This window comes from Anarhichas minor, unplaced genomic scaffold (assembly GCF_050575085.1).
Source record: "Anarhichas minor isolate MPS153535 unplaced genomic scaffold, ASM5057508v1 ptg000028l, whole genome shotgun sequence".
NCBI classification, from domain to species: domain Eukaryota; kingdom Metazoa; phylum Chordata; class Actinopteri; order Perciformes; family Anarhichadidae; genus Anarhichas; species Anarhichas minor.
In genome coordinates this window covers 17,216,564-17,238,359 of record NW_027466474.1, presented here as the reverse complement: position 1 = coordinate 17,238,359, position 21,796 = coordinate 17,216,564, and the positions used below count along the sequence as shown (strand labels likewise).

General features: G+C 41.3%; 1 long non-coding RNA gene across 2 annotated transcripts; it reads left to right on the top strand.

Moving 5' to 3' along the window:
• The first annotated feature begins 19,783 nt into the window (after positions 1–19,783).
• Positions 19,784–21,275, top strand: LOC142963189 (uncharacterized). Of its 2 annotated transcripts, none has more exons than XR_012957402.1 (3): positions 19,784–20,066; positions 20,196–20,491; positions 21,184–21,275. It is a non-coding gene; the product is annotated as an uncharacterized LOC142963189 (long non-coding RNA). The 2 variants fall into 2 exon arrangements; XR_012957403.1 differs by having other exon boundaries at positions 19,788–20,066; positions 20,196–20,364; positions 21,184–21,273.
• Positions 21,276–21,796: the final 521 nt, after the last annotated feature.

The window sequence follows — 21,796 nt, the reverse complement described above, 5'->3', positions numbered from 1 at the left end:
TGCATGTCATTAAAGTAATTCAGTTTTCTTACATGCCAGCATAACATCAGCCCACGCAGGAAAATTAATGCACTAATGAAAGCAAAAGGTGCAATGTATCCCCTTTCCAGACACAGTTGTTTATATGAGTGGTTCTCAACAAATGGTATGAGTCACCGCAGTTTTGGCAACCAGACCACAAATATGTTATCTGACAAGGAAGTCGAAATAAATCAATGTGCTTATTTTGTTAATCACGTCATCAAGTAAAGGAGAACAACCATTAAAGTCAGTTTTTGTATAATTCATTCATTTCAATTATTATTGAAAGCGGATTTTAAAATATCCCCTCCATGTCTGGAGGGGATATTTTAAAGTAGACCACTGGCCACATATCCCCTAAACTGACCTGGCTGACCATGATGTCCCATCACTGGGCTTAGCGTGCAGGGGGAAGATTTAACTAACATGAGGAAGCTTCCACTTTCTGAGAGCTCCACCAGTACAAACTCAACTGTCAGTGTGGAAGTTCAGGCACAGCACAATGGAGCTCATTAAAATAAAATAGTTTCAGGTAGTACCAATTAAAAGTTTGTGCCCCATAACCTATGAGGTGATGTCACATGTGTGTAACTTGGGAGTCACGGCTGAACAAAACTCCATTTTATGAGCCTTTAAATCAAAATTGATTTTGAATTTTTCCCTACTTTGTATGCTGGGCAAGATTTCCGTAGTGCAAACATTTTTTTTGCCTCCACCAAGAAGGTTATATTTTCAATGTGGTTTGTTTGTCAGCAGAATTACGGAAAAACGTACTCAAACTTACTCAAAACTCCCAGTGTGTGTTTCAATTGACATAGTATGGTTGTATATGCTCATGGCTCAGCTCGACTCCCGTTTCCCCACCCTTATCAAATAATGGTCTGATAAACCTCAAGGCCTGGATCTGAGAATTATCAATAACTTAATACTTCACAGTATTGCTAATCTTTAGGGCACCATTCATTTTCAATTTATTTATAGGTGTATTTGTGAAACCCTCGAACATATTTCCTTATTGCTTAACTGACACTGTTTTCATAATTATGAGCTATGTTTCAAACAATAGCCCCAGAGATGTGGTATGCATCCTTTTAAGGACACCTCCGGTTCCTGAACAAGCATTTTCCAACATAACCTACCACCTTATTTCAGGCAATGACACAGCACAGGATGACGAAGAACCGAGAGCGATCAAACACCCGATGTCGAGGCAGCTTGAATAGTAAATTCACACAGCTAATAGATTTTATGTTTAAATTCAGCTTGGCATCTTTGCTGCATGGCCTCTCTCTTTCACCTAAAGGCGAAGACGCCAACTGCCACCAGTTTTTTTTCTTTATGGATCGTATACTGATTCCAGAATCAGTATATTTTCTGGAAAGAAAATGTGAAAAGGGGAACTTGCAGCTTTAAGGTTCAATATCAGAACACAGCGATATTTCACCTCCTGTGGCTCTCCCCTTCCAGGCGTGATAGCACCTCCAGGCCAACAAATGGTGATGGCCCTCACACCTTCACTCAACATCCCAGGTCAGTGCCGCCCGGTGTCTCCGTCTACCTCAGCGCATTCCAAACAGCTTTCGTCTCTCTGCGGGACCTTTCCAGCTGTGCACAAGAAAAGTCCTCTGGAAGTCCGGCAGCTTCTATCTGCCTCCACCTGGGTGGATTTGCTGGCAAGGCAGATGGTGCCTTTCTAGCTGTTGCACAAAAACAAGGCGTTCAACAGACTGGAAAACAAAACAAAAAAGAATCATTCAAAGTTAAATGTGCCTCAGAGACTGACTTTGAGAACGAGCACACTCGACATATCGACTGAACCTCCTATCTCATTTTGAAAATCCCAAGCAATTAAAAATGAATTACATGCAGGCTGAACATATTATTAGCACTTAATTGCAGATACATATTTACAGTGATGTGCAACATATAGAATTTGACAATTTGTAGAGAATGAATGAGGCTTCTGCCTTTGAAGGAATTCATCCTTCACAGTGTAGTAATTGCTTGTGTCCTCTTAAATATGTGCTTCAATAACCTACTTCATGTGAGCTGCTGTGAGCTTCATTTGAATCCACTTACGAATGGTCTTTGGAATGTACACTTATACCCACATGGAATTGCCTTTTTATTGGCAGAGAGATAGAACAGACATGGACAAAAGATAATAACCAAGGAGGGCTGACTGTAAAGGAATATGACTCAGCAGGGAATTAAATTACTTTCCATACTTTGTTCCTGTTCTCTCTTGAGCCTCTTGACTCTTTCCATCTCTTTGGCAAAGTCTGTCTTCAATGTTCTCCTTGGCCAGTTGTCTGACCCACAGGGACAGTAGTTTCAGTGGCGCTTTGAGCTCAATGCTACCTTTAGCGTGCTGACATAATCACAATGGCAATGCTAACATGCTAATGTTTAGCAAGAATAATGTTCCCCATGTTCATCATCTTAATTTAATATGTTAGCATGCAAACATTTGCTAATTGGTAATTTATTTGGGCTGGTGTTGGCGTTAGATTGAAAGTCAGGGGTCACTTAAGTGATTATAATTGCTGAGGTATGGAGGGGCTGATACTTTGCTAAATTTCAGTGTTCTAAGCATGACCACCATATGATCCAGACAGATTTCATTTCTCTTTAGCAGCTTCTTTTCCTTCCTTTCTTTTGTCCACACGACTCCGCCCCAGAGACGAGGTGAAGGTCACATGTCTCGGGGAGCCTTTGGAAATGCTGCACATATCTGTGCATCTCAATCTGGAATGTCACATTACAATACAGTCGGGGAAAGAGGTCTAGCTGTTTAAATGTCAGATATATTTGCATGAAAGAAAGCAGATACCGATCTATTGTGCTTTGAATATATTTATATATCTTTTTTACAATGCAAGACTGAGGTATGGCCTTATGTAGATGTAGTTTTCAGCGTCTCACTTTAAAGCTGCACTCACCAATATGTCAAAAGAACAATGGTGTAAAGTGAAAAGTGTATAGTGATAATTATCACCTGACTCTGGAGCATTTGAGCTTGTTGTGACCAAGTAATGAAACAGGATAGGTGCTGCTTAAAGGGTCACTTCGAAATTTGTCATACTTTGATGTATTTTGGGTCCAATGGGGACAATAATTTGTGTAAGTGGTCCAGTACTGAGGGAGAAGACTGCTATACGGGCTGCAATGAAACACGTTTAAGTTCTCTGTAGGGTCCTTTCCATAATGCCGTCAGACACGTATAATAACAGTCTGAGTCCGTTGGTGGCAAAAACAAGCACTTTTAGCAGACGCGCCATACATTGACGGAGAGGTGTTCCCCCCCAAGCGATCGTTTAGCGGCTGCACCGTTATCGCCCAATTCAGGACCCAATTTCAAACATTGTTGTCCCCATTAGTCAATAAGACACTGAAATTATGGGAAAATAGAGTCTAGGTTGGAAAATACCAAAGCTACCCTTTAAAGATGCTGTACCTACATATGGACGTTGTACGTTTTCGATGATGTGCAAAAGAGCTTCAAGGTTTGGACATTTCAACGTACCGTGTACAAGAGTTGTAGAAACATCCGAGTGCTTGGCCACTGTTAACAGCAATGTCATCACAGGCTTAGCAAACAACAGGGGTTCACTGTTCTCGACCATATATTTCAAGGCACTTTATTTTTTATAAAAAAAACAACCCTTCTATGTACTGGCCCTTTGTAATACTATCTTCATACTAAAGGCAGCTGTTCTGTATGCCTTCCATTGTGTTTCCATCAGTCTACTTGTTCACGTGCATTCATCTGCGTCTCTGTTGCGTCAAAGGATCACGTTTTGTGATTGTTATCATTTCTTCTTTTTTTGCCCACAGACTCTCATCGACCGAGGTATTCCGGGCAGCAGTCAGCGGGCGCCTGGCTTCTGTTATTGTGATCAATGTGTTTACCCCCTGTTTTATTTTCCTTCTCCTTGGTGATGAAGAATCTATCGGGGCCGAATAAAGTTCAGTGATCATTCAGTGCTCCAGATGTTTCTTTAAAAACTATTTTCCACACAGCTGGAGAAGTTTATTGTGGAGTTGGGTAAAAGTATGGAAACCCCCGCGAGGCAAGCGAGACAAAGAACTGTGGTGATGCATTTTCAAAGTGTGATCTAAAATGTTTACTTATAAATTACTTTTAATTTACATAACTTGCTAACACACAATTCATGCACCCTGTGGTGAGAGAGGATGCAGTAATTCAAATCCACCTGTTAGAAAACATGACTGCCGTTAGACCTATTTAGAAGCAGGTGGTGACCACCGCGTCTGAAGAGTAAAGCCAATGCGGAAGTGCTTTACACTTGCATTCTCTCTACTGGCCAGCAGGGGGCGACTCCTCTGGTTGTATAGAAGTCTATGAGAAAATGACTCTACTTCTCTCTTGATTTATTACCTCAGTAAACATTCTAAACATGGGTTTATGGTCTCAATCTCTAGTTTCAAGTCTTCAATACAGCAGGATGTTCATTTAGTAAATGATGGTCCATTTAGAGTCAAATAGACCATAAAAAAGAAAAAGAAATATCACATCTAACTCTGTCAACTCTGTTTATTCCCACCAAAGTTTGAGTGAAGCGTGTATTGCCGACAAGTCAATCAAGCCGGTCGTAGCTTGGAAAAAGAGAGAAACTGGAGTTTTCTTCCGATCCATCCCGCGCTATTTCTAAAGTGTGTCCAGGCGTACTGTGTCTGCGTGGATAAATGGATACAGCGGGGGAAGGAAATTGATGGTACATTATTTAGTCACTCTGTGTCGGCCTCTCCGTTCGTACGTCCGTCGAGCAAACCAAGATTCACAAATTCCTTTCCTTCTCATCTTCATCTTACCCTTCCTGATTTCCTTCTCTCATTTAACGTGGTTATGTGTTCATCTATGATCAAATGACTGTCTTCGGTCACGCTTCCGCGGCTCTTCGCTGCATGCGTAACTGTGCATGAAGTAATGGTCGGAACGAGATCTCACATAGCCCGACTGACTTCATTCTTTGGTGCATTGGACGTGCCGCTAATAACCGTTTAGGAGAAATGTGTTCTCAAATGAGACGAATAACAGCTTTAACTGTGTTATTAATGCAGCTTTAACCAAGAAAACGCTCCGTTTATTGCTCTTAAGTTTCTCAGGCAACACACACACACGAGCACACATCATTGTATACGGACACATTCCAAATATGTCTGCTCTCTGAGCAATTTTGGGAAAGCAGAGAGAACACACACACCAGATCTGTATGGCTTTTAGGATTTTTTTTAAGTTTTAGGGAACACACACACACATTACCTGTCGCTTGAACGAGTGTTTGAAAGGCGAAAGGCGATCCATCACACATTGGGTGAACAGCAACTGGCTCGTTGAAAATACGCCTTCAAAAGAAAAGTCTCCTGGGGAACTTCTGGAAAGACATTTTGTCCTTAAACTTTTTTTCTGAGACTTATTGAGACGTGCAGATATCTTGCCCCCCCCCCCCCCCCCCCCCCACACACACACACATACATCCACTTCTCTGCAGCTCATCTTGTCATTTTAATTCAGGTTCACCACCAATTTATTTTATTCCCAATGCACCGGTGAGCAGAGGAGGATTTGACGTGGACAGTGTGAGCTTCAAGAGTGAAAATGAAACCATACGGATGAGATTTATTTTGTCAATAAAAAGAAAAATACAATTAATAACATTTGTGTCACGTCTTGTTTGTTTAGATTTCCTATTGCAAACACACTCGGAGCAAAAGTGTCAAATTACATTTAAAGCTACTACGAGGAGCTTTGACTTTGTGCTGATTTTAGCGGCCCCTGTGGACAAAAGTGGCAGTGTTCCTGAGCACCAGACTCTAATTTTACTTCAGTAGGGGTTGCAGTCAGTCCTGGTTCTGGTTCTCCCGTGCCTCCCTTCCCTCCAGCGGGCCCAAGCAATACGGCCTGGGTCCTCCAGCAGCGTGGTGTTGGTGGAACTGCGAGGCGACGCTCTGCTCCTGGCCGAAGGAGGAGGAGCCGCTGCTGCCGGGCACTGAGCTCTCCACCTTCCGGCGGAGGCTCCGACTGTAGTTCTAAGGCGGCAGTGAAGCCGATATGGGTCCCTCCGTGAGGCCCTGCTGGAGCCTGAGCTGAAGGGGTTTCTGGTGAACCTGCATGATTTTGTCTTATTTTGTGCAGAACTCAACAGGTGGCAGAAACACAAGCACTATGAATAACAGTATTGAATTTAGACTGTTTCATACCCAGCTAAACGTTTTCTCCCAGTAACTTTAAATAAGGAATAGCCTCACAAACAGTGAGTATTGTGTGTGTGTGTGTGTGTGTCTGTTTTTAAAGGAGGAAGCGGTCATGGCGGCCAAAATAATGGACTGACTTTGAATTGAAATAATAAAGAAAAATGGAGTGAGGTTTGGTCCTCCTATTTACCTCGTGCGATATGACCAATGGCAAGATGGGAGAGTCCATTCAAACAGGGAGGCTGTAAGTGGCCGCGGTACACTCCCCACACACACACATACAATTGCAGGCTATGAGTAATCCCTCCACCTTTCTGCACTCTGTCGCAAACATACACACATCCCTTCCTACACACACACACACACACACAGCTACACAAACTTGCACACACAAAGGCTATTAGTGGTCCCTACCTGCACTGAACTTCAGGAATGATTGATAGAGCTTTCACTGCGCCACACAGTCTGTTTAGTCATACTGATTGCCCTGCATGCGTGTGTGTGTGTGCATTTGTTCCATGTGTTTTTTTTTCTAATGGCCACTGCAGGAAGGGAGCGGTGCATTATGTTAGTGTTTCATAAAGTCACTGTGTTTTTAAGACTGTGCACATGGTTTCAAATGTGCATGTGCAATGTATGTGTTTGCATGTGTGTGTGTGTGTGTGTGTGTGTGTGTGTGTGTGTGTGTGTGTGAGATCCCAGTTGTGGTTCTTTGGAACTCAAACAATACTTTACGGTTAAAGTTGCAATGTCACATTTGAATGATGACTTGTTGGCACTCTGTGACTTCAGGGTGTGCACAAAGTCACAAAGCACACACGCGCACACACACACACGGTGATACTGAGAGAGACAGAGACAGAAGGTGAAAGAGAATAAATGAGAGGGAGGAGAGGAGAAAACAACAATGGTAGACATAATGAGTTGGGTTTGTTTATACTGACACATTTTGAAAAATGAAATGAGAATTTGCCGGCATCCCGAATGTCACCGAAACACATCAGAATATTTCCAAATCCTGAGGATGAGGTTATTGGGTAGGCTTTTACATTTTCTCAGTATCTCAGTGTATGGTGGCCATATTTCATATTTTCATTTTTAGGATGACAGCAAAAGAGATGCAATGGTCTCTTTTATATATAAATAAAATATATATATATAAATAAAGCATCAGCCAACCACTGGAGAGAGTTATGTACAGAGTAAAGTTCCAGAGCAACAAAGATTACATCTATTCAAGGTTATTTCTGTGATATCATGGGGTCAGATTTCACACATTCAAACAGTCACTTTTCAAGGGTAATATCCATTTGTTGTTAGTATAGTTTTATTGAGGCAATTATGTTTATACAGTATTGTGGCAAAGCTTGATTCCCATGGCATATGGAAGTATTGTAGAACAATATTAATGAACATACATTCACAAATATGAAACATCGAGGGTTTTATTTTGAGATTGGAACAATAAAGCAAACTAAAAAGAGAGGGTTTTTTTCAAAATAAAAGACAAATCATGAAAAAAATGACAGATATAAAAAATGTGTATGTACTCAATAAAAGACAAAATAAATCAAAATGATTTTGTGGGGACACAATTGAGATAAGGCAGTGAACATGGAAATCTACCTTTATCTTTCTTCCTCATCTTTTTTGTAAGTGTAGCTTTTTCACATCAAATGTCAAAACCATTTTTAACAAAGAGGTTAAAATCCTCATATAGGAACACAAATAGCCACAGTACCACAGGACGATCACACGACACCTGAGCCAGTTTCACTGGCTGACTGTGGGATGCAGTTAAACGTCCTGAAAAAGCTACCAACTGGACCTTGATTTGAGTGTTTTGCCACACGTTCAGAGGAAGGCCGAAGATAAAAAACAGCAACATTGGTCTTTAAAATGAGTAGAAGCTGCTAAATTACGAAACTCAGACCATCCATGATTGAGGGATTGCCTCCACACGGCTCTCAACATGGCTGAGCCGGGGGCTAACAACTAATAGTGCTAACAGCTCAGGGTGCTAGCAGCTAACGATGCTAACATGCCATGCCACAACCTGAATGACTTACACACACACACACATTAAATGTAATCGTAATTTGAAATGTAAAAATCGTAATGTTGTGCTAATATGTGAACACTCGTTATTGTTGTGTACTTTTCGATGCATTGATGCTTTGGCAATGCAAAAACGCAAAATTCGCCCCATTCGAGAATTTGCGCAAGTTCAAATCAGGCAAAATAAATTTGTGCCGCTGGGCGAAAGCCCATCAGCGTTGAAATAGTGGTTATTTCTTCCATGGTTAATGGCGGAAATAAATGGCTTAGTTGATAACGGCTTCCATGGAGATTAGCCACTCCTCCTCTCCGGCGCGAATGAAGCGAAAGACACAAATAACCACAAATGGTCCTACGAGTAAACTCCCATGATGCAACATGTTGCTTCACGTTTGGTGTGAACGCACCTTTAGGCTGTGTTCACACCAAACGCCGGGGAGGAGTGGCTTAACTCCATGGAAACCGTTATCAACTAAGCCATTAATTTCCGCCATTTATTTTATTGCTGCTTTGTACATGTTGTGGAAGTCCCACTTATCCCAGGAAACTGAAATTTGGTGCCCAGCTTCAGGTTCCTATAAAGGCCCATTTCATGGCAGCCATTTTTAAATGTTTTTTGACATAATTGATCGAATTTATCAGGGGCGCATTCTCTTTAGTGTGTTACCAGTCATTCCAGTGAGCCAGCATGCACGGTAATCAGGGCCCTGGTCCACCTAAATGGAACAGGGCCATACTTAATGTTACTATTTTCACCTGTTTACCCTACAATGACGTGACAAAATGGCTGCTGTGAAAATCCTACTGTGCATTGTGATTCATGGTCACAATGCACAGACATTTTAGTAATGTTAGCTTTGAGAAAGGCTTTTTGTTCTCTACGTACACGTCTACATCCTGTTCCTCCGTCCATTATCAGCCTGCAGCAGCACAAAATCAAGCAAAAAAAGCATCTTTAATACCCTCTGACTCTTTACTTCTTTTCCTTGTCTTGGTTGCAGATTGAAGATTTAATTCAATCAGTTTCTACTTTCTATCCCCCCACCCCCCCGTCTGTACCTGGGTGGTGTCTGCGGATGTCCACGGGGGTCTAACCGACTCGTGGGTTGAATAATTCACTCAGTCCAAATGAGATCTCCCTGGCCTTAATGAAGCTATTAGCGAGACTCCACGGATTCAGCCTGCTGCCTCACACCTACACTGACACACACATGCAAACACAAAGGGTGTGTGTGTCAGTGTAGGTGTGAGGCATGTTGGCATGTGCTGTACATAAGAAACATGCATACACACACACAATCATGCAGAAACACACACACACACTGCAATTGCTGACGTTACGTTCATACAAAGACTGGCATGAGCTCAAACACACACACACACACACACACAAGTACACACACACCGACATGCATAATGGTGTTCCATTACAATTTCAAAGAGGTCCAATGAGAGAAAATGTCCTCAAGCAAATCATAATGTCTATAACATGCAATATGATTCAGTATACTTCACTCCGTTCCTGTGACTCCTTGACTTAGTATATTTACTTAGTATACGTACTCTAGTGCAGAGGTCCCCAACCTTTATTGCACCACGGACCGGTTTCATGTAAGACAACATTTTCATGGACCGGCCTTCAAGGTGTGGCGGAAAAACACGACGAAATAAAATGATATGATCGGCATGAAAACAAATATAAAATGCATAAATAAATACAACTCACAATAACGCTGAATCAGTGGGAGCCCTGAGCTTTTTTATTATGTCTGTTGACGGTATTTTTTGATTTATGGAGTGATACAAAGAGATATCTAAAATTCACTCTGTAAAGACTCCTGAGTGTAATATGTCAACAAAATGAAATAAGAATTTTGAACCTGGCTTCATATAATATTCATATTTCTGTTGTGGAAATGTATGTAGATTAGCACATATTCCTTAAGATGTCTCATTTGCATATTTAAACCTACATTATCAGTTAGTGTTAATCGGCTGATGACGAATTGACAGTTATTTTTTTTGGTTGGTTGACTAATCAGTTGTTTAAATATGTGTGTGCGTTCCTCACTCGCTGGGCCTTTCTCATATCTCTATTTCGTGCCTCCTCGCTCCTCTGGGGCTCGGCGCTCCGTCTCGGAGGCAACCCAATTACTGAAATGCATCTTGGGGAGCGAGGAGGCTTGTCTGAGGGGCTACAAACGAGGACACACCGGTGTACCCTTTGCCTGAAGTCTTTTGGGCACCCTTGACGTATAAAACGTGCGCAACACAAAGCTCAGATTGTATGGGAGAAAATGACTACTTCTCACTGGATTTATTACCTCAGTAAATATTATAAATATGAGTTTATGGTCTCAAGCTCTAGTTTCAAGTCTTCTTCAATACACCATGATGTTCATTTAGTAAATGATGGTCCAGTTAGAGTCAAATAGAATGGAGTATGCTTTAGGGCGGGCTTACTGTGATTGACAGGTGGCTGCCTCTACCAAAGCCGTACACGCCATCACTACATCACTCCTCCGCATTCCAAATATGGTCACTTCCGTTCATTGGTTGGAAAAAACAACAACATGGCGACGGACGTAATCCAAGATGGCGACGGCAAAATCATAGAACTCAAAGCTTCAAAACGGCAGTCCACAAGCCAATGGGTGACGTCATTATGACTACGTCCACTTCTTATAAACAGTCTATGGGAACAGTCTGCAAATGCAACGGTTCCTTTTGTATTAATACGTTAATTAAGTTATTAAGATGATCAAACTTTCTGCCCTTCAATGGTTGTGTAGTATGGCGTTCTAACAGCATTCTAAATTCTATCATATTATTACTTAGTTTTTTATCCTAAATAAAAATATAATAATTTCACAATATATATATATATATACACAATTGTATGAAATCTCTACATTAAAATTAAATATGTAAGTTGTCATGAACCCTGTTATACTGCTGACCGTGTTGGTAAGCAGCCAAATCAGCAGCCGGAGTACAAAAAGTATCTTCCTTCCTCCAAAATCAAAAGTGACCTCTTGTACTTGTTTTTTTGTTCCTTCCCTTTGTATGCTCTCTTTCGCTCTGCCCGTCCACCCTTGCTTGCTGTCCGTCAATACAAAGTAATGATACAAATCGAACAAAAAAAACAAACATTCGCAAGTCCTGAAGGGTTAGTATCGATCCGTTACTCTCCATCCATCTGTCCATCTATGATGAACACGACTCTCACACATCTTCTCTATAACTACCATCTCTTACCGCAATAACTGAGAATATTCATAATAGAATAAGTAAGACACACACATCACCCCCATTTCCTCCAGTACTAAATATATACCTAAGTGAATAAATAAGACTCACCTCCCAGTGTCGTGTTTCGGGGACTGAATCAATTTTCTGATTACATGGTTCAAGGTACGAGCTGGAGCCACTAAGCTTATTAGCCTGGCTGACTGGAGTTTGCCTGCCTCTGTTAGTGTGCCTGCCTCTGTTAGTGTGAGTGTGTTGGAGGGGAGCCTTGGGAACCGAATGGGTTTGGGGGATGGAGATTGAGTGAAATCTGTTGGCGATTGCACAGGAAGGCCTGGAGGAGCGAGAGTAACGGAGGAAGTTGCGTCTAAATTTGCTGAACCGAAAGTCCCTGACTCAAAAGTGATTTGTCTCCAAATACTTCTGCCTATTTTTTTGTGCCAAAGTACATCAGCGAGTGGTCACTGGGAAAATCAAGACATTAATGCACATACAGTGGGCCACCAAATTATGTTATAAGATGATACATCAATCCTGATCTGTGGTAACCTGCAATTCTTGCTTTGCCTTTTGTTTATTTATGGCAAGTGGATTTTTCACTTTATAAAAAAGCCCATTTGAGGACTCATGGTAACCATGGACACATACCTAGACTGTGTAAAATGATGTAATCATAACTCAATCTAAGGTTTATTTATGTCAATTTATAGTTATCTATAAGATATTTCATCATTATTAATTTTCACAGATTCTTGAAATTTCTCAATAACCATACTTTGGACTTAAAGCACGGACGTAGGTACCTGACTCGTGGTTTCAACAGTGACTTCCACATTCTAGCTCTAAATCCACCCCCTGAATCTGCATATCGATATTTTCGTAATTTCATTGGCTATACGAAGCGTGAGTCATCAGAACGATCGGTTGCAATTGGCTCTAGGTTTACCCAAAACGAAAGGGGCGGGCATTGTCGTTCAAAGCGGACTCTCGTTGGCTATTCCAGAAAGTAGACAGGAAATATAAGCTCCTAATAGGTCAAATTAGGTGTCAATCGAAACGTCAGCATTCAGCCGCCATTTTGAGATACAGAGACCGGCAATGTTTACATGTGAACGGGAGTTACATCGAAAAATACATAGAAAGTTAGCCATATCTGCCGGCTAATTTGAAATGATGCAACAGCAGTCCGTGGATATTTATGGACGTAATAATGTGTTTTGGACTAAATATTTTACTGGATTGGATCGTCTGGACCCTTAGCGATCTAACATGGATGGGGGAAATACTATGAAGGTCCGTGTACGTTTTAGTCATCTGTTTTACCGTTAATTCGGAAAAACCAAAATACGGAAATACCACGGTATTCTTGTTTTTCGTTTCAAACCAAGAACGGGAAAACGGAAATGGGCGGTCGTATTTCCGTTTTTGGTTCTGAATTCAAAAACGGAAAAACCAAGAAGCAAAGTCAAATAAGGTCCGTGTACGTTTTAGTCATCTGTTTTACCGTTTAGACGAAAATACGGAAATACCATGGTATTCTCGTTTTTCGTTTCAAACCAAAAACGGAAAAACCAAAGTCAAATAACGAGCCGTATTTCGTTTTTGCAAATCCCTTTTTTGTTTTTTCCTTTAAAACGAGACGCAGAGCACAACAGGTAACCGGGAAAGAAGAATATTTCAAAATAAAAGTGAAGACGATATAATGACCGTATGCAAGAAATTAATACATTAATTAATGAATTAATCTGGGCCGATGGGAGTGCGTTACCATCAGTAGTTGACTACATGCTGTTTAATATTCATTTACCTATGTACACAGCAATAATTAAGTTTTAGATGAATCGGTGCATTGTTTGATGCAATACAGTTCGTGATATAATTTAATCAAAGTCATTTTCGTGTTCACAGAGCACTGATATTTATTTTTCCACCGTATTGTGCTGTTGATTTAGTGTACGTGAAGTAGATGCAAAGTCAAAGTGTTTGCCATTTTTACCAGTAGATGACAGTATAAGTGTATTTAAACCATAGATTTAGTCATATTTACCTGTGCCTTTAGGTTATTGATACAGATGTATTTAATGCTGATTATTTCATCTGATATTTGATGTTTATGGTTAATTTGCATTAGTTGTATACATCATGTATTTACATGTTATATTTGTGTCATTTAAGAACTCAACATAGCAGCAAGACACACCAAGAAGCAAAGTAACACAGTAACCAAAAATATTAAGTATTAAAAAATGCACAGTATATACAATGAAATAGAATAGTGTTAAATGAACTAACGAGGTGAATAACAGTAGTGCAAAAATCAACCCCAGCAAACAACAGTGAAGCAGTGTGTAGTTATGTGGAGGATGATCTGGCCAGAGGTGATCTATTGTAAAGTGTTATTGCAGAGGGCAGGAATGCTCTCCTGTATCTTTCCTTGTGACAGCGGAGCTGGATCAGTCTGTTGGAGAAAGTGCTCCGCTGTCCCTGCAGTAGGTGGTGGAGAGGGTGGTCCTGGTTATCCAATATGGATAATAGTTTCTTCAGTGTCCTCCTCTCCACCACCTCTTCCAGATAGTCTTGTTTGCAGCCAATGATGGAACCGGCCTTCTTAACAAGTTTGTTAAGTCTGTTGGTGTCTCCGGCTCCAAAGCTGCTCCCCCAGCAGACTACAGAAGTACAGTGCACTGGCCACAACAGACTGGTAGAACATCTCCAACATCTTGCTGCACACGTTGAAGGATCGAAGTTTCATCAAGAAAAAGAGTCGACTCCTCCCCTTCTTGTACACAGCGTTGATGTTGGTCTGCCAGTTCAGTCTGCTGTCGATGGAGACACCCAGGTACTTGTACTCCTCCACCATGTCCACGTCCTCTCCCAGAACTCTCAGCGGTTGTGGAGCCGTCGTCTTCCTCCTGAAGTCGACCACCATCTCTCTGGTCTTGGCCACGTTCAGACGCAGGTGATTTCTACCGGCCCACTCCACAAAGTCATCCACTACTGCCCTGTACTCCTCCTCCCGTCCGTCCCTTATACACCCGACCACTGCAGAGTCATCAGAGAACTTCTGCAGATGGCATGACACAGAGTTGTACTGGAAGTCAGTGGTGTACAAGGTGAGCAGGAAGGGAGACAGAACAGTTCCCTGTGAGGCTCCAGTATCACTGACCACCCCATCAAACAGCACACTGCCCAGTCGGACAAACTGTGGTCTGCCCGTGAGGTAGTCAGTGATCCAGGAGACAGTGGACGCGTTAACCCCCACCACCCGCAGCTTCTCACTCAGCAGCACTGGTTGGATGGTGTTGAATGCACTGGAGAAATCAAAGAAAGTGATTCTCACAGAGCCACTGGATCCATCCAGGTGCGACTGAGCTCGTTGCAGCAGGTAGATGATGGCGTCGTCCACTCCCACATGAGGCTGGTATGCAAATTGCAGAGGGTCCAGTGAGGATTTCACCTGCGGTCGGAGGTGGGCCAAGACCAGCCTCTCCAGCACCTTCATCACATGAGATGTGAGGGCAACTGGTCGGTAGTCATTGAGGCCAGATGGTGTCGTCTTCTTTGGTACAGGAACCAGGCACGACGTCTTCCACAGCACCGGGACTTCCTCCTGCTTCAGGCTCAGGTTGAAGAGGTGTTGCAGGACAACAGACAGCTGGCTGGCGCAGGTCTGCAGGACCCTGGGGCTGATGCCATCAGGTCCAGCAGCCTTGCCTTGGTGGAGTCTCTCCAGTTGTCTCCTAACCTGGCCAGTCGTCTCAGAGAGGGGGGGTCATAGTGTCGGTGGTGGCAGAGCCCTTTGAAGTGGAGGGCTCTGAGTCCATGCAGCTCACCAGGGGGGACAGAGGGGGAGGTGGTGGTGTTTGGGAGGTGTGGCGTGTGGAGGACATAGATGAGGGCTCTGAGCTAAACCTATTGAAGAAAGAGTTTAGCTTGTTTGCTCTCTCCAGGGAGCCCCCTGGCTGTCTGCCTCCAACCTTGAAGCCGGTAATCTGCTTCATCCCCGTCCACACCTCCTTCACGTTGTTCTGCTGGAGTTTGGCCTCCAGCTTCCTCCTGTAGGAGTCCTTGCACTCTCTGATCATCAACTTCAGGTCGCGCTGGACTCTCCTGAGCTCGTCCCTGTCCCCAGACCTGAAAGCTGCTTTCTTCTTGTTAAGAAGAGCTTTCAGGTTGGACCCATATGTGGGTTAAATGCTGTAGTCCAAATAAAATGACTTCAGTTTTAATGCCATTGAGTTACAGAAAGTTTGACTCTAGAATGTTTTCCCTAATCTCAAAAGACAAGAGCAAAAACCAGATTAATTGGTTCTCTTTTCTTCTTTGCTGCCATGTTACCGGTCTCGTGACCACTCAGATTGATCTCTGGAGCTGTAGGCGGATGCAGACCGTCAGGATGAATTGAGTTGGGAACCAATGCAACAGACTACCAGCTATTTAGCATGTTGGACACACCAGCATGATACTGTCTCGTAAAATTAAGTTCCCATCCAATAACACTGGTCTGCAGAAGACTGCTGTGGGAGGAGGGCTGTTGAAAACTGCGACCGTAATATGAGAGAAAAACATGTCCCTCGAAATGTAATTGAAATTGCAGTTTAATGATATTGGAATGTGATTTTGTAGGAAAAAGGAATGTTTCTAGTGAGATACAATATTAGTTTCCTCTTTCGTTGTAAATTGGATTAATTTGCTCTATCGTCACGAAGGTCAAAGGTCACATTTTGCCTGAGTACACTGTGTTGGCGTTTATAGTGGTTTAAATGATCAGATCCCCTTCCAGGTAGCAGGTGCTTGTGATTCTATACAGGCAGTATGACGCGTCTCCTTTAAATCAAAAGTTTGGAATTTTATGTGGTACTTATTTTGCTTTCAAGTCAATAAAGTAGTAAAGGAAAAACTAAGTTTGCTTGTGTAATGCATGCACAGAAAACACATTGTGATAAGTGTAACCACAAATATTAACAATATCTGGTGTAATTGATCTTGTTTTGAACAATAAGATTAAACAATAATAAAAAGTTCAAAAACATTTATTGAATTTCAAATATATTCTTAATATATTATATATATATATATATATATAATAGTACATTGCAAATACATTGCCAATAATTGTACTATTTGCAAATATATAAAATATACTAACATTGTACGTCTAACAATTTGCAAATTAAATCTTTAAACACTTTCAAATAAATGTAATATAGTGTATTTTCGAGAAATATAACAAAAATATACTTAACAGCGAGCAAAAAAATTCTGATTTAAGTTGATATGGTACATGTATTACTAAACAAAACAGAATGACCATGTTTCAAATTAAAACAACACAGAACACTGAACCATCAAAACAAATTGCACCGCTGCAGACTCTCGCTCACTAAATAGAAACACAAACATGCTCCACATTATGTTCCTTTCTTTTGGTTGAACTGCTCGTTGTTACACTTCCGTCTGATGACCGCTCGCACGTCCGAGGCACTCGTCTGCGGAAACTCTTGAATAACAGCATCTGTTAAGAGAAGAGACGAGAAATGATGTCACACAGCATATTCATACAACATTTTCTTCTATTTTGACTACACAGGAAATCCTGTTGAACCAATATTATTTTTTGAACAGTAATTTGAACAGTAAATCAGGAACCTCCCACTGGAGGTTTTCCAGGCACGTCCAACTGGGAAGAGACCCCGGGGAAGACGCAGAACACGCTGGAGGGATTACATCTCCCAGCTGGCCTGGGAACGCCTCGGGATCCCCCAGAATGAGCTGGAACATGTTGCCGGTGAGAGGGAGGTCTGGGTCAGCCTGCTTGGCCTGTTGCCACCGCGACCCGACCCCGGATAAGCGGAGGAAAATGGATGGATGGATGGTAAATCAGGATTAACATTGAGGAACTATATCAATATGATATGCCAATATTCCTACCAGTGCAGGTCAAACATATATTTCATCATGGGTGGTGTGTTGAACATGTGATCCTGCTGCTTTATAAATCACAGAAGCTTTAAATTGTCTACATACGACTCAAGACAATTACCTACCTGTTATGGCCTGCACTTTGGCAACGTCCAGTTGTCTTTTAGGAGGTCCCACTTTCCCAGACTTCCCAGTCAGGGTGGACAGTACAAGGACCTCCTTTGTGAACACCAGAGCAGCCAGCTCCTGGCAAAAAAGGGTCATGATCGATTAAGCCGCAGGAAGGCCCTCTTTGAAACCGTCACTGTGCTGCCAGCCAAGGCGTGCTGTATATGAGAGAATCAATGGAACACATTAATATACAGTTGGAAGATCTCTCCCTACCTATTAGGAATTAATAGACCTTATTCACATATGAATACAATGTGCTTCATTATTTAAAACACTGCTAGTAGTCTGTACATCCCTCTATGGAGCGGTACCACCAGTGGTGTGGAGGTTCCCACTCTCTACTAATTCACATGACTGATGTGTGACACATGTAACCTAGTAAATCCCATCACTTTATTTCTGACACATTTGAACTTGAACAGCAGACGATGCTGGGGAAGACAAAAGGAACGTGGTGTCATTTTTCTATAGCCCTTACACTGAGCAATCAACATTTACTTCACAATGACAAGTTAAAGCAAAAAAGTTCAGCATTGTTTTCCTTTCTCAAAATCACAGACATTTTCTATACATATTCAACAGGTGTGAACTGAGTTTTTTGTGCTGTCGCAATGACTTGTTATAACTATTAGTGATATTAGGATCTTAAAAATTTTTCTGTAATACAAAACAGTACATGTGGCTGGTTACATTGACTTACCATATACTTCAGAATGAGATGTCCATCATCTTCCTCAAGTTGGATGCCTGGAGGATGGCCGCCCTTTAAGGGTTGAAAGCACTTGTCGCCTGAATAAAAGGATTACAGTTGTTGAAATATCCCTCAAAACATCAATAATTACAAAAAATGTCTAGAATATATATAGGACCTATGGTGACCTTAAAAAATACACTGACTTCATTATATATTCTCTTAATGGAATAATTAATTATCTTAGTTCTGCTTACATGACCCTACTACCTTTACTTATAGTTATTCTCATAAAGCACAACCTGGTGATTACCTTCACTTTACTGAAGCCTGCTTCTGGTGAACTCAGACTAGACTTACACAAAGTGAGCTGCTGTTGCTCTGTAATGACTCAGCGTCATTGACTGAGCGTCAGCTTGCGTAACATTATGAGCGACGGTAACATTAACCCCTTGCTGTTTGAGAACATCTTCAACACCATTTACTAACGTGATTTCACAGTTAGCTTTGTCTAATTCTACCATACTGAAAATATTTGAAAACACACTTGCAACCAGTCAGGAATATACAGTTGGCATTCAGCATGGCCAGTCTAAAACTCATTCAATAGACCATTAACATTTGCATGTTTGTGAAGTCCACAAGCTACTAAAACAGTCTAAAAGCTACTCAAATTGAATTCACCTAGCATTACACTTGAGAGCAATACCATGTTATCTTAATGTTAACATACATGTCACCTTCACATTATGTTACCACATAACTAGGCTAGCTCTTGTAACGTTAGCTAAAGTAGCAACTAAGCTAACGTTAGCTGTTGTGGCGTTAGCTAAATTACAAACACACAATTGATAGTCAGCTAAATGATTTTTACTATCAAACACTGTTTTAAAGTGTAAAGAAAACTCTGTTTTAGAACAAATACAACACACATATGGTTATAAATTGCTTACTTACCGAAAACTGAGACCTGTGGACAGACAGCAGTGCACGAACTGTATTGCATCAATGCACCGATTAATCGAAAACTTAATTATTGCTGTGTACATAGATAAATGAATATTAAACAGCCTGTAGTCAACTACTGATGCTAACGCACTCCCATCGGCCCAGATTAATTAATTAATGTATTCATTTCTTGCATACGGTCATTATATTGCCTTCACTCTTATTTTGAAATATTCTTCTTTCCGAGTTACCTGTTGTACTCTGCGTCTCGTTTTAAAGGAAAAAACAAAAAAGGGATTTGCAAAAACGAAATACGGCTCGTTATTTGACTTTGGTTTTTCCGTTTTTGGTTTGAAACGAAAAACGAGAATACCATGGTATTTCCGTATTTTCGACTGAACGGTAAAACAGATGACTAAAACGTACACGGACCTTATTTGACTTTGGTTCTTGGTTTTTCCGTTTTTGAATTCAGAACCAAAAACGGAAATACGACCGCCCATTTCCGTTTTCCCGTTCTTGGTTTGAAACGAAAAACGAGAATACCATGGTATTTCCGTATTTTGGTTTTTCCGAATTAACGGTAAAACAGATGACTAAAACGTACACGGACCATTTCGTTTTTGCAAATCCCTTTTTTGTTTTTTCCTTTAAAACGAGACGCAGAGCACAACAGGTAACCCGGAAATAAGAATATAATATAATTAAGTTTTCGATTAATCGGTGCATTGATGTTTGATGCAATACAGTTCATGCACTGCTGTCTGTCCACAGGTCTCAGTTTTCGGTAAGTAAGCAATTTATAACCATATGTATGTTGTATTTGTTCTAAAACAGAGTTTTCCTTACACTTTAAAACAGTGTTTGATCGAAAAAATCATTTAGCTGACTATCAATTTTGTGTTTGCTACTTTAGCTAACGTCACAACAGCTAACGTTAGCTTAGTTGCTACTTTAGCTAACGTCACAACAGCTAGCTGGAAAGAGACCCCAGGGAAGACCCAGAACACGCTGGAGGGATTACATCTCCCAGCTGGCCTGGGAACGCCTCGGGATCCCCCAGAATGAGCTGGAACATGTTGCCGGTGAGAGGGAAGTCTGGGTCAGCCTGCTTGGCCTGTTGCCACCGCGACCCGACCCTGGATAAGCGGAGGAAAATGGATGGATGGATGGACAACAGCTAGCTTAGTTGTGTAGTAACATAATGTGAAGGTGATATGTATGTTAACATTAAGCTAACATGATATTGCTCTCAAGTGTAATGCTAGGTGAATTCAATTTTAGTAGCTTTTAGACTGTTTTATTAGCGTGTGGACTTTACAAACATGCAAATGTTAATGGGCTATTTAATGAGTTGTAGACTGGCCATGCTGAATGCCAACTGTATATTCCTGACTGGTTGCAAGTGTGTTTTCAAATATTTTCAGTATGGTAGAATTAGACAAAGCTAACTGTGAAATCACGTTAGTAAATGGTGTTGAAGATGCACTTAATAAACAGCAAGGGGTTAATGTTACCGTCCCTCATAATGTAAACTGAACGGCGTGACACCGTAACGTTAACGTTGTATTGCAGCAGCAAGCTGCCGTTCAGTCAACACAATGATGCTGAGTCATTAAAGAGCAACAGCAGCTCACTTTGTGTAAGTCTAGTCTGAGTTCACCAGAAGCAGGCTTCAGTAAAGTGAAAGTAATCACCAGGTTGTGCTTTATGAGAATAACTATAAGTAAAGGTAGTAGGGTCATGTAAGCAGAACTAAGATAATTAATTATTCCATTAAGAGAATGTATAATGAAGTCAGTGTATATTTTAAGGTCACCATAGGTCCTATATATATTCTAAACATTTTTTGTAATTATTGATGTTTTGAGGGATATTTCAACAACTGTAATCCTTTTATACAGGCGACAAGTGCTTTCAAGGGCGGCCATCCTCTCGGCATCCAACTTGAGGAAGATGATGGGCATCTCATTCTGAAGTATATGGTAAGTCAATGTAACCAGCCACATGTACTGTTTTGTATTACAGAAAATGTTTTAAGATCCTAATGCCCTGTCCACACTACTCCGTTTCTCCTTGGATGCAGATTTGTCAAATAGAAAAGATCTCCGTCCACACGGGAGTTTCAGCATCATTCTCGAGTTGATCTGCGTCCACACGGCAGCCTTCGAAGGCGGACAGCACGTGACCATTAACGTACACTGGGCATGCGCGTGACGGTGTAAACAGGAAGTGGATTGCTTGCTTAGTTAAAAAAATACGACAGAGTAATAAAGTAGTCTTTAATAATGAAAGGTTGTATTTGATACTTAAGATCTTCCTCTAAAATCTCCCTCTATAAACTCAAACAGACACAGTTCGTGGAAAGTTTTAGAAGTTTTATTTTTCAGACATAGTTACAGCGCTGCGGGTCTCTCGCTCTCTCTCCAAATTTACTTTAATATCAACACTTACACATAAACGTTTACTAGATTATGGGTCCATCAATGTGGTCTCTCACTCGTTTCCTCCGTGTTG